The 14,558-nt window shown below is 37.0% G+C and overlaps 1 protein-coding gene and 1 long non-coding RNA gene across 2 annotated transcripts in view; both read right to left on the bottom strand.

Annotated features, from left to right (window-relative positions):
• The window catches only part of GRM1 (glutamate receptor, metabotropic 1), a 99,922-nt gene that overhangs the window by 37,072 nt on the left and 48,292 nt on the right, over positions 1-14,558 (bottom strand). The window lies entirely within an intron of this gene.
• The window catches only part of LOC107181783, a 7,447-nt gene continuing 1,666 nt past the window's right edge, over positions 8,778-14,558 (bottom strand). The window contains exons 2-3 of the long non-coding RNA XR_001512489.1: positions 14,545-14,547; positions 8,778-8,788 (exon numbers count right to left, since the gene is read on the bottom strand). This is a non-coding gene — a long non-coding RNA (uncharacterized LOC107181783). The remainder of the gene's footprint in view (positions 8,789-14,544; positions 14,548-14,558) is intronic.

The raw sequence follows: 14,558 nt of genomic DNA, 5'->3' as shown, positions 1-14,558 counted from the left end.
TTTTATACACCTAAAAGTGTTAAAAAAAAAAAAAGGGGGGGGGGAGCAAGGAGTAGATACTTCTATCACTCTCTTTTTTGCAATTTAAAAACATAAGCTGCCAAACTAGAATTATTTTTCTTCACATGGAAAAATGGTAACTCAATTTTCCCCAGAAAGGTAAAATGTATAAGTTATTCTATTCCTGCTAGAAGAGTCAATCAAATCACCAACATAGGTGCACCAGAAAGGAGAGCGCCAGAGGATAGGGTGCTAGAGAACTGAATGCAAGGAATCTGCATTGGTAGATTTTGATTACTGGTTTCTGAGGCTGGCATGAGAAAGAGTTCTGTGACTGCAGGTTTCTATAATGAGCAAATAAATGAAGGATGGTGCTCTGAACCCGGATCAGATAGACAGGAGGAAAAGGAGGTTTGGGATGAAAAGTTCATTTTTGTAATACTGAGCTGAGATGCCTGGACAACAACCAGTAAAGATATGACTGTTTTAGACTCTTATGGGCTGCACTAGGAATATGAATTTGGTAGACACAAGCTTTTGGCTTCTCCATTCATTCATTCATTCATCATTCAACTGGCTAGGAGCCAAGGACCATGCTAGATCCTGAATATAAAGAAGTCAGTATGCTGAATGACAGCTATTGCTATGGGAGTGGATGAAATTATATAAGGAAAGACAGGAAGAGGGAGAAGAGAACCAATGACAGGACCCTGGAAGGGAGCCAGATTGAGGATATGTGTGGTGGAAGAGAAACCTGCAAACGTTAAGAAAAAGAGGCTGGATAGGGGAAAAGATGTACCAGAGGAGATTCAGAGCCCAGAATTTAAGGGAAAGACAGGAGTTTGAACTGTCACATTAGGCAGAATTCCCTGTAGGACTTATACACCATGATCTTGAACAATGGAATGTGCCATCTCATTTGTGATAATAATGTTTGGTTTGGAAATATAATAGATATAAAATGGCACTACACACAAAAAATATCCCAATGGCAAATGTTATCACTTCTATTCTCTTACTACATTATAATTATTATGGCTGTTATGTATTATCATTATCAACAACATTCTATAATCCAAAAACATCAACATAGGACTTTGAAAAATGAGCCCTGGCTTTAATTCAGTGGTGGTGGCAGTGAACCAAGTCACAGCAGGCTGGAAAGTGAGTGACTGAGAAGGAAGAGAGAAGAGACAGAAGTGCAGACTATTATGTCCAAATTGTCTGCCATAAATGAAAAGAGAGAGGCGATGAGACAGGGAGCTACTAGAGGATTTTTTTAATGGGCACAGAGCATTTATTATGTTCAGTGGAGGAAGAAATAATGAGGATACAAGTTAGAGAGGAGAAATAATGAACTAGGTCTTAGAAGATTCAGAGGTACTATGGTCAAGAGCAAAGTTGAATTTATAACAGTATCCAAAAGTATTAAGTGCCTCGGAAAAAGTCCTACAAAGATATATAAAATAGTTTTAAATTATGTGAAAGAAGACCTTAAAAACCGAAATAATTATTTCACAATGTATAGGTATGTTCACATCACTTTGTACATCTTTTAAAAAATCACATTCTGCAACCAAAATATACAGGGTAGTACAAAAGTAGGTTTACAGTTGTTCATATGGAAAATAATACAACAATTAATAAATAGTAATACAAAAATAAAGTCTGTATTTTTAGTACTCATAACTATAAACCTAATTTTGCCCCACCCTGCATACAATCCTATATAGTAAAGAGCTAATATGCTAATTAGACCAAACAGCAGAATGACCATCTGGACATCCTTCTGGATGACCATCCAGATGACCTTCTGGACAAAGCCAGGGCTGTGAGGGCCGGCCAAGGCAGCTAGACCTGTGAGGGTCGGCTGAGGCAGCCGGGGCTGTGAGGGCCAAGCCCCTTTCACAAATTTCATGCATTGGGCCTCTAGTACATATAAAAAAAGAATAGTGCATAGTCAATTGAGAAGTCACAAAAATTAAGTTGAATAGATCAATATAAAATGATGCTGATATAATGCTAAATAGAGGTTTAAGTAATATGCTGTAGGATTTTTTCATTCAGACTGGGTAAATCAGGAAAGATTGTTATTTGATGGAAACTGACACATAACCAGGTTTGACCTTTACCAATTCATTAATTCAAATCAGTTCCTTGGGCATTCCATAATGAGGAAACTATAGAAACAGAAGAGAAAAGTTCTTGAGAGCTCAAGTATCATAAAGGAGATTGACAAAGCAGGACCATTCATTTTATGAAGGGATGTAGAGGAAGGAGATACTGGACAGGCATGTTGGAGCCCACTTTTGAGAATACAGAAATGGCTTTAACTTTTATAGAATAATTGGGTTAAATTGGCTCTAACACAATACAGTAAAATTTGACCCATCACACAGTTTTACAAATATATCCTAGGATTACAAATCTTTATGAAATTCTATTTAAGAAGTTTCCTTTACCATAGTTACTTCTTACTTGAGGTACTTCCTATACTAGCAAATACCTTTTCTGCATCTTCATACCACTCACTACACAGGATTAAAACTGTTTTCTACTAAAATATTTGGAATTATTAAAAATTAACTAATTTAGTCCTAACATGAATATATGATATAACAAACTTTAAAAACACAGATATAAAGAGTTTCTCTGAAATGGCATGTCAGCAAAATCAAAAAAAATAATAAAATCAGAATTTACTTTGGAAAACCAGTGCTAGGCAAAAGTCTCCCTAAAATTTAGCAGATTATTCTACAGATTGTCTTTATTTTAGTTTTAGAACAAAGTCAAAACATGTACAATATCAACTTTTTGAGCATATTTTCCATAAACAGAACCACCTTTCAACTCAAACCACTTATTTCCACAATTTACTATTGTTAGTTATATAATTTAATATAACTGTCATTCCTTGGCATAGCAGAACATGAAATTTTAAAAAGTAAGCAACAATCTGCACAAAAAAGTAAATTTACAGAGTGTTTTCAGACCAAATATCATCTGTTTCCTGTGCTAAATCCAAATGCATCTCAGTGGATAACATGAAATGCTACTTAGCATTATAACAAATTATCCCTTTTTGAGAAGCAAACTGTCTCATAACTAAAAATTACATCATCAAATGTATTGCTCAAGCATGTTCTCTTTTTGAATCTCTTCTCTTCATAACAATTAATACCCACTCAACATCACTCCTCAGTCAGTTGACAGAAGACCAACAATTGTCTGCCTGGTCATGGGTGACATGCCAGCAAGTGAGCATATAAGGGGTTGAGAGGAGGAAGACAGTATTTTATGCTTGTGATTAGTTCTTGCCATTAATATTGCATTGCAAAAGTGTGAAGCTTCTGGTGTGGCATATGGGTTACTGCCTATGTGTGGCATATGTGGGAATAACTAGCTGCTGGCTCCTTTAAGCAGGCCAGAAGCTGAGAATGCACCTTCCTCCCTGTGCAAGTGATGGCTTCAACTTAAAGCCACTAAAGCCCCCTTTTCTCTCGAGGCTCAGTTTGATCCTCTAAAAGTTAAGTAGTGTGAACTAGTTAGTCTCTTGATCTTTTCCAGCCCTCTGAATCCATGAAAGAAATAGCAATTTAAAAGACAGTAGCTGCAGATAATTCCAATGAAGTCAGGCAGAATGTGGACAGCTCCGGGCTTCAGACTGATTAAAACAAGAGAATATTTTTAGCATGAAGTTAAAGTAGCCTTAGCTAGGCTGATAATAAATCTGAGTCTTGGGCTCTGACTACCTTCAGGAGAGAGGGAGAGATTCACACTTGGGGCTGTCTAAATGGAATGACTACCTCTGGAAGAAATGCGTTCACCATCACTGCAGGAATTTAAGGAGAGTCTGGAAGATCACTTTGCGGGGAGGTTGAGAAGCTAGTCAGTCAAGATTTTCTCCAGCCTTAGAGTATAAAACATCAACATAAGCTGCTCTGCCAGATCCAGTGTTCTTTGTTCCCATGGATCCTACAGTAGAACTGCATCTCATTATTCATCCAATACATTTATTGAGCCCTGCCCTGGACCAAGCACTGTGCAAGTCCTATAGGGCATGCGAAGATAATTCAGGTAATATACTGCACTGCTGAGGGGTAAGACAGGAACGTGACAGCTACCAGGTAGTTAGTAATAAGTGACATAGAAGAATTACAGGAAAAATACCAAGAAAGGTTAGAGGAGAGAGAGATGATGTCCAAGTTTGCAGAGCAAAGATAAGCACTAATAAGGGTTTTCTGGAAGAGATGAAGGTGAAGCAGCACCCTGAAGAAAGGCAGGGGTGCAAGAGGGAAAGTTAATTACTTCAAAGACCCTTCCATTCGTGCTATTCCCAGTGCTTCCCTAAATAGCTGAGGACACCATGACAATGAGCACATTAAGCAAATCAGGCAAGGGCCAATGGGGTACCGCCTGCCATCAGAATTTAGAGCAAACAGGTCTAACAGGGGTTCACACCGCATGTGGAATCAGGATCACATTATGGTTTCTTTGGGTGTCAGGCCAACTGAAGGCATTCTATGCGATTTCAATGGCAAGACCAAGATCTAAAAAGTCATCAGGTTACACAAGACTTTTGCTGTGTGAACACTGGTTGAAATTTTGGTTCCAATGACAAATACTCATGTAACATAATGCTGAGTGTGTATGTACTTTTATCCACTTGATCTGGCAGATTGTTTGGTTGAACAATGTACTAACATCTGAACATCAGAATTCAGTAGCAGCTTTTAATTTTGACTACCAGTGAAACTTTACCTTTGGCTCTTTGGAGGAATTGCCCAGTGGCAACTCATATGAGATGTCAGCCTTTTCACATTACCACTGTCTGGGCCCCCTTTTCAACTAGTACAGGATTCTTAGTACATCTTCTAAGATTTGAGAGTTCAGTCATGAGTCTGGTAGCTCCTCAATGATATATCTCAATGAGACTTATTATCACCCCATTCCAGTGCAAGTAATTATTTTTTAAAACAAGTCTCCAATTCTTTGCTATGCTTGAGTACCTGACATTTAAAATAACCTTTTTTCCAGTATTTGGCATTATGCCATTAACAATGAAATGATTAATGATGCTTACATAGGGTAACCTAAGTATCTTGTTTAAAATGCAGACCTCCTTGTGTTACCAAATTTATGAAATGATTAATATAGTATAGAAAATGCAGTAATATGTTTTGTAGCTGTCATGCAAAAATAGTACTTTGATTGATTCTAGGAACTTATGGCATAGAAATACTAATAATATGAAAGTATGAAAAAAATAGAATTGTAAGGTCTTGAGATTATTTTAATGAAATAACTACCAAAAGAATCTATGCCCCTGACAGGGCCCATATCAACAAAAGGGACAGTGACCACAGATTTACTATTCCCAGCACTCACACTGCCTCAATAGTTTTGACACTTCTGTTTATAGAGACCTGGCATCCATTATATTTTATACTAACCTAATAAGGTTTATAGCTGATCTAGTCTGTGAAAGACTTTTTTGTCTCTGGTTGTAGCCTTATGAATCTGTATGCAAGAAAGGCATGTGACCAATCAATATCAAAAAAAATTTGGCCCTATCTGGTTTGGCTCAGTGAATAGAGTGTTGGCCTGTGGACTGAAGGGTCCCAGGTTCTATTCCGGTCAAGGGCATGTACCTTGGTTGCGGGCACATCCCCAGTGGGGAGTGTGCAAGAGGCAGCTGATCAATGTTTCTCTCTCATCAATGTTTCTAAATATCCCTCTTCCTTCCTCTCTGTAAAAAACCAATAAGATATATATATATTAAAAAAGGTTGGGGTTCTTTGGGTTTGTTTTTTATAAAACACTGTTAGCAGAGATATACATTTAAATTTTGGGTCCCTAAATAAATTCTGCAAAATGTTATTTGTTCTCAGACTCACTTTTTTATTTTATATTTTGGGAGGCCTGCTATGATGTGAACATTGAGATCTCTTAGATCTCATATTCATTCCTCTATTATTCAAGTAAGAAAAAATCAACACAGAAATGCATGGATATTATCCTAAGTCTAACATAGGGGGGAAAACCTGATATCTATATCATAATTGCTCCTAAGGAGTGTGGATCGTCTTCCCTGGCAGTATTTATTGAGTACCTGAATAGATTTGTTTGTGTGTGTTTGGAAAATGAGCTGAGGAATGCTGAACCTTTTAGCAAAATGAGATTGGATTATTTAAAATTTCTAAGGAAATATAGGAAGGTGGATATGGGAAACAAAAGAGGAAAAGAAGAAGGGGAGCTCAGAAGAATGTAAAACAATGCATGAACCTTGGACTAAGACAGAATTCCTCAATGACAGGAAACTACAAAGAATTTTTGAGAAGAGGGGTGTGTAATATGGATATTCACACTTTTGAATGAGTTATGCATTCTCTCCTTAACTGTCAGCTCACCCTTCAAACCTAGTAAATGCACAAATGCTTTGAGTGTGTGAAAACCAACCAATATCAAGGGCCCACTCTGAATTAATTGCATGAGCAACCAAGCCAGCACATGTGGAAGCAGGAGACCAGCAATCAGACAAGACCACGAAAAGATAAAACCTGAGAACTGACCACAATCATGCAAAGACACAAAATTATTGTGCAGCAGCGAGCCTTTCCCACACGACATCCCATTTTGCATATTTCCAACTAAATCTAAATATTCTTATTCAGAATGTTCATTGATGTGATAAGAAAGGAAGCCATATGTATGGGCTCTGGTTTCAGAGAGATTGAAAACTAATAATAAAAGCTTTATACCCTAAAACATTAGAAAATAATACATAACATGAATAATATGATGGAATATTCTATTTCTGCTAACCCCACATTACTTCCCCAACCAAAAGTTAAGAAAATCTTATTCCAATCTGTAGAAAGAGGAAAGATGGTGTTACTAGAAATGTTTCAAACTCTGCTCCATAAGTTGTTCCTCTCCTTGGAGAGAGAGAAATAAATCAATTTGGTGAAATGTGTAAGAGCCTAACTTGCATTAGGTCATGTTGTCAGTGGGAGTCATTTTGGGTCAAAGTTAGGAGGGTCTATGCTCTTCCTTTGCTGCCTCTGGGTTCTGCCTCTTCATTAGGCCTGGGCTTCCAGTTTCCATGCAGTAAGCCCCTCAGATGTTTGGCACAGCATCTCACTGTGACAAGATGGATAAATTCAATCTGCAGGAGAGTCAAAAGGCCTGCCTGTATCTATCTTCAATCCATGCACACACTTGAATGAAGTCAGTAGCCCATGCTCATGTGGCATTGTTTTTGTAAACTCTCAACCAGATCCAGGGGAGACCGCACCATGAATCTAATCCCTAAAACGAATACAGAATCAAACCTACATGACATTAAGATTTTCAAATGATTAGTGCAGACAATAATCACTGAGGAAAGGGCCTGGGAAAGGTGAAGAGAGTCGGGAAGTGAAAAAGTGAATCATGCAAGTTATTGCAAAGGAAAAAATCCATAGCCTGGGCGATTGATTAGATAGGGGGCAAATGGAGGGTGGAGCATGGAAACTCAACAAGTCAGAGATGCCACCCTGTGAATCTCTGTAGTCTGATTTTCTAAGTTTGCAAAGTTCCTCCAATCATATATGATACACTAATTAAAGTATTTGAACTCCCTAACTTCTAGTTTTTATTTAATTCTACTATGGTTTCAGGCATAGATTTGTTCACAGTTCTTGACTACACCCCCAGTTTGTCTGCTGAGCTCCATATCTATATTTCAAAGCTATTCCTTCACCATTTTAGCTACTGATTGAACTAGTATTCAAAAATGTAAATATCAAAATTATTTCCCTACTTAAAACCTTAAATGGCACTCTAGGATAGACTCCAAAGTTATGAGTTTGAAATAATGTACTTTAAAACCTAGTCCAGCATGACTTCCCACCCTCATCTCTAGCCACTTTCCCCAGTATCCTGGCCACACTGGGCTCCTCATTGCTCCCTGAACACACCCTGCAATGGTATAGCTCTCCTCCTGACTAATGTCGTTCCTCTCTCTAAAATGTCTTTCCTGCTACCAAAAATCTGCAAATCTACTAAAGTTCAGCATTATTATATCACACTCTTGTTTCTCAACTCAAATCCCAATCAGAGCTAAGGACCTCACCAGTTATGAGGAGCCTTTTATATGTACACTATCATAAAAATAGGAGGGGCACTTACCTGGCCCCCACTCTTCACATTAACATAGTGCAGAGGGAGCTCTACATCTCAAGATGGTATCTCTACCCCCTCACCTATACATTCCCAAGGAAGAAAATATTGCTTTGATCCTGACCATGAAAAGAAGGAAAAGAAACAAAATAGTTCAGTTCTTTCCTCTGTTTCAGAATGCAAAATCTTCAGGACACCCATCTTTTCTTCTCATCTGTTAGTAAGTTTACAAGGAAGGTTCTGTCTTACAAGGCCTGGCGTTATGAGTCGATACTTTCAATTCACAGGTTAGGGGGTGGGACATATGAGAAGCAGAGTGTGGCGATAGGTCAAGCAACATTCGCTGATTCAACACTCTCAATAAAAAGCAGGTATTTTCCCCATCATCTGTTTGAAATCCTGTATGTACTTTTCTTTTTCCAAACTCAAGGAAATGAAGAGAAATGTTATTGATTGGCTCCCTTTAGCCCTAATTTAGCAGTCATAAGCTAGAAATGCAGAGTGACAAACCCTGGGCCACAATGTGTGCACTGCATAGAAACACAGGAAAGGGAAACAGTTTGAAAGCCCTGATGCCTGAGGAACTCTAAGCCACCTGGGTTTTGATCTCAGTGGTTTTCTGTGACTTTTTATTGTCACCCTGTGGCTGGATTTAAATTGTTGAGGGAATGTGGGGCTTAGTAATCATGGTCTGTGTGGTTCTCTCTGGCGACATTTGACCTCATACTGGCACAGCTAAGGTTTAAAGCAGGCCAGTGGGCCAGGAATTACATCACAAGTAAGAGAGTCTCTTTTGTTCCAATAAAGCTATCCTTAAAGTAGGCAGAGCTCTAGTGTCCGGGCCTTTTAGGCACTTGTGGGTAGTTCAAACTCAGCTTGTTTTATTGTGTTTGTCAATCAGATCGGCTGGCCGGGTCCCTGAAGTACAAAAGCAGTTACCACAGGCCACAGAATTTAGAGCAAGTCTCTCACCAGGTGTCAGTGATACGCAATGTGATGCCCCAGACTGCATTTCTGTATGTTGTTTTAAAGTGCAAGATTTAAAAAGAAAATTGTGGAAAAAACTAACCTATTCACTTCATGTAGCCTTTTCACATGTTTTTAAGAGTCATCCTCCAAACCCATGACCTCAAGGAGGCTATAATCACCTATTGAAATGACTAGGAAACTGGCTTTACATTTCGGAGATTTACTATGGCCTCACACACAGAAGGGATGTGGATGCTATTAACAAAATCTATAAGGTACCAGGGTTTCGTGAGTGAGGAAAACTAAACCATAAATGAAATGGCTGAAAACTCAGAGACTAAGAGGCAATGTAAAATGCCTGGGCCTGGAAATATTAAGAATCCTGTTTACTGGAAGCCAAGGAGGGGCTACCTTGGCTTACTGCACTTCAGCTTCGTGCCAGAACAGAAGCAATGGGAGGGTGGACAAACATAATGCTGAATACAGGGAGGAAATGTGTTTTCTTTAGATGGAATGTTGCGATCGTAGACTACATGCTAGACAGTTTTCAAAGAAAAAATAAAATCTTGAAGGCCAGCTAGAAAGATATGAAATAAAAATACCAACCTGGTTGAAGTGCTCATAAACAGGGTGCTTGAAGAGCAAGAGGGATTTTAGAGTTTACTAGATCAGATACCATAAAATCTAGTGAAATCTATAGAATAAGAGAGGCAAGATCTCAAAGAGCCATTGGGGAGGCTTCCCCAGAAGGAGCTATGACTCAGGAAACTATTGAGATGTATTCCCTTAAAGTTGCCTGTAGAGTCCAGAGGAAAAACTAGTGAGGAGTCACTTTTGAAGATCTGAACACTCTCAGGTGGATTACAGGAAATCAGACAGGTGAGTTTTAAAGAAATACAGCTATTATAACAGGAATGCAGCTATTGCCTATGACCTGAAGGCACATGCCCAGAAATTGATAGTAAAAAAGGGAAGATGCACTATAGCAAAGGGAAGGTAGGCAGGACAATGAGAACTTGCATTCAGACATGGTTCTGATGGGAGAATACATCCTCATCTTATATAGAGAAATTCAAGCATAGGTGCAGAGGCAAAATATGTCATAAGTGCAAATATCTGGGCCTGAAAACAGAGAACATTTACATCTACAAAGCATTTCATAAATAAAAAGGACTTCAGAGCCTTTTCCAATAAGTTCACTACCTAAAAAAAAAAAAATCAAATAACAAACAAAACAGGGATCTCAGGATAGATGAACATGAAAAAAGAGTAATTAACACTCTTTAACCTATGTCTATATCTATAACCAGAGTACCAAGGACCTCTTTCTATACAGATCTGAGACAAAAATAAAATTAAAAAGTACAAGCACAGAGGAATGGACAGTCATCAATTCAACAGAAATAAATAATATAGAATTTTTGCATGTCCAGGCAACATTTATAAAGTTCAAATATGTATCTGGGCACAAATAAAATCTTAAACATGTTTAATTTTAAAAGTAAAATTTTTAATTTTAAGATAATAAAACAATCATATTAGATAAAAATATTTTATTTACTTAGAAATTAAAAATCATAATTCTAGATTATATTTAGATAAAAAAAGGAAAAAATTAAAAAGAAAAATTTAGCTGAAACTTAAGGAGCACAGCAAAAGCTATACTCAATGAAAAGTATAACATTATATGCTTTCATGTAAAAAAAGGAAAACAAAAAAAACAATAATTTATTTCTAAATTAGACAAAAAAATGAACCAAAGGCCACTAGAATAATTAATTAAGCTAAAATTAATGAGAGCACACAGTAGCAAAATAAAAAAGTTTGTTTTTAAAAAGATTAGTAAAATAGATAAGTCTATCATAAGCACAATTAAGGGAAAATGATAATAAACAAAAATAATCAAGGTGTGAAAAGAGAAAGGAAACACACCAGGGATGCAGGAGCAATTAAGACCATATAAGGGAACACTGCTTAAAACTCTACAGCAACAACTTTGAGACTTAGACTTAGAGGAAGCTTTCCAAATCTTCCACCGCCTGCAATGGTTTAAATCAATATGTCTCAAACGCTAATGCACACATATATCACCTGGGATCTTGTTAAAGTGCAGGCTGTGTTTCATTAGGTCAAAAGGTAGATAAGACTTTGTATTAATTACTAATAAACTCCTAGGTAATACTGATACTGCTGATCCTAGGACCACATTTTAGTAGCAAAGGTTTAAGGCAGATGGGAATTATCTATTATTTAATTTTACTTTTAAAATTAAACAGGCTTGTTTGAATGCAGCTATAGCCCAGCCGGTGTGGCCAATGGTTAAGCATTGACTTCCTATGAATCAGAAGTTACAGTTTGATTCTTGGTCAAGGCACATGCCCAGGTTGTAGGCTCGACCCCCAGATAATCAGAATCAATCTCCCTCTCCGTTCCTTTCCAAAAATCAATAAAAATATATTTTTACAAAATAATAATAATAAATGCAGCTATAAATCCACTGACACTGATATGCTTTACAAAGTTAAACTTTTAAATATTTTCAATATATTTTACGGTAATTAGTTTACTCAAGTTTTTTAGCTTTTCTCGGGTTCACTTAGCAATTTATATTTTACCAGTACAACTGGCTACACACAATGAAGAAAATAAATTTCAACCTTATTACTCCAACTAAGAGAAGAAATTCCAGATAGAATAAAGGCCTAAAAATATAAACATCTTGGGGAGTTGGGAGGAGGAAAAAAAAGACCTTATTAAGCAAAATTGAAACTTTGGAAACTCAGCAATTATTAATGAAAATAAAAATATCTGTTTCAGCAAAACTTTTAATTTTTAGCATAAAAATTCACTAAGAAAGTCAACAAAAAACAGATTAGGGTAAAAAAAAATCTGCAACATACTGGAGTGAGGTTAATATCTATAATATACAAAGGTCTATTACAAAATTAAAGGGAGACCAAAAGCAAAACAAAAGCCTAGACTAGGGAAAAATTGGCAAAGAATATGAGAAATTCACAGAAAAGGGTATCCCCTGTGATGAAGAAACATGAAATTATGTTCAAACTCACTGATAAGCAATGAAATGCAAATTAAAGTAAAAATAAGAGATCTCTTTATACCTAGGAGACTGGAAAGAATTACAAACCTTGATTAATGCTCATTACTAGTAAAGGTTATAGAAAAAGATATATTCACACACGTTACTGGTATAATGTGAATTGTTAGAGCTTCTTGAGAAAAAAACCTGGCATCATTTACTAAAATTAAAAAGAACAGAAACAGTAATCACACTCCTGAAAAATCTATGCTATAAAATAAAGGCACCAACAGATAAGGATATTGAACAAACATTTACTTGAACATGTTCCCAGTGGCAAAATAAAGAAAGAAAATCTATGGGGGAAAAGTTGTATTCATTTTGTATGCTAGGTAACAAACTACCACAAATTGAGTGACTTGAAACAACATGTATTTATTATTTCATTAGAGGCCCGATGCACAAAATCCATGCAAGGGGCTTGGCCCTATAGCCCCGGCTGCCTTAGCCAGTCCTCACAGCCTCGGCTTTGTCCAGAAGGTCATCCGGAAGGACATCAGGAAGGTTGTTCAGCTGTCCAGTCTAATTAGCATATTACACTTTTATTATTATAGGTAGTTTCTATGGATTAGAACTTGAGGCACAGCTTAACTGGGTCCTCTGTTTAGGGTTTTATGAACTTGCAATTGAGGCTGCATTCTCATTTGACTGGAACAAACTGCTTCCAGTCTCACTCAATTTGCTGGCTGAGGTCTCTGGCTTCTTGCTGGTTCTTGGCTAGACACTGCCCTCAACTCTCAAAGGTCACCTATAGTAGACCCACAGTTCATGGCTAGATGGGCGTTTTCAACACCATCAAACCAGAAAGGAGAATCTCTAGAGTGGTTCGTTGAGCAAGATAGTCTTATAAATGTAACATAATCATGGGAGTGACATTCCATCACCTTAGCTGTATTCTATTGATTAGCACAAGTCACAAGGTCTTCCACACTTTCAAGGGGAGGAAATTACACAAAGGTGTGAACAGAAAGAATGACCATTATGGGTGGCCACCTAAAAGTCTGTACCTCCAGAAAGAAAAGTGATGCTTTGATTACTATCTCTCTGATCCCTTCACAATCATTCCTGGACTAGAAAGAGAAGAGGGGTGTTATATGCTGGCTCCTTTCAAATATAACATATATCACCTATTACAGCAATACAAGATACACTATTCACACACTAAAGTACGATCTCAGTACTGGCACAGTCTTCTATTTCTTAATGTAGACTGTGCCAGCACAAAGTAATAACTGTTCATTTTTGTTAAATAAACTCACCAATTCCATGATGAACTTTTAGCAGTTACATCAAAGTATTACTCTCAATTTTAAAAGTACATAACAACAGAAATTATCCACGAAAACTCAGGTCCTGAATCCTCAGAGCAACTAAATTCATAATACTTGAATCAATGACAAAAACAAGAAAATGTAACATTTTAGGGTATTGAAATCAGCATACAACTGAAAAGAACACTGGTTTCCACATGTCTATAGTCAATCAAATACCAAAATCTTTCTCCTTTCTTTATGAAATACAGCAAATTCACTTTCCTTATGTCTTTTTACCTGGATATCTAAGTTGAAAAACACTAAGAAGATACTGAAATAAAAATGATAAGTCTTTTAACCTATATTTAACAAAGGATCTAGTGACTTTAAATACTTGGTAAGTATCAGTCAACTAAAGAGCCTTTCATGTGATCTAAAAATAGCTAAGCAAACAGTGATCTGTCAGAATTAGAATTACTTAAAAAGAATAGGCTATGCTGTTTTAAATTCCTTTTCCGAAAACTGTTCAAGTTCTTTGTCCATTTTTCTTTGGAACTGTAGTGTTTTCCTTATCAGTTTGTGTCATTTCTTTATCTGGTAATGATAGAAGCCATTAGGCATCTCTGTTGCAATTGTTCTTCTAGTTTCTCACTCATCTTTTAATTTTATTTATAATGTGTTTAAACATATGCTATTGTTTTCATTGTTATATAGTTATATCAATGAGCATTTTCCATTGTTAGCTCTTCTATTATTTAATGCTTAGAAAATCATTTTCTGTCCAGATATTAAGTAAACATGCACTTGTATTTTCTTCCAGGTTTTTTATAGTTATAAGACATTGAGACTTAAGGGACAATATGACTAAATGAAACATTCCTCAAAAAACTAAAAATGGAGCCAAGACCAGTTTGGCTCAGTGGATAGAGCGTTGGCCTGCGGACTGGGGGGTCCCAGATTCGATTCCAGTCAAGGGCATGTATCTGGGTTGCGGGCACATCCCCAGTGGGAGATGTGCAGGAGGCAGCTGATCAATGTTTCTCTCTCATCGATGTTTCTAACTCTCTATCTCTCTC

This window comes from Myotis davidii, unplaced genomic scaffold (assembly GCF_000327345.1).
Source record: "Myotis davidii unplaced genomic scaffold, ASM32734v1 scaffold292, whole genome shotgun sequence".
NCBI classification, from domain to species: Eukaryota; Metazoa; Chordata; class Mammalia; order Chiroptera; family Vespertilionidae; genus Myotis; species Myotis davidii.
The sequence above is the reverse complement of the archived record's forward strand: the minus strand, read 5'-3'. Positions and strand labels throughout refer to the sequence as shown.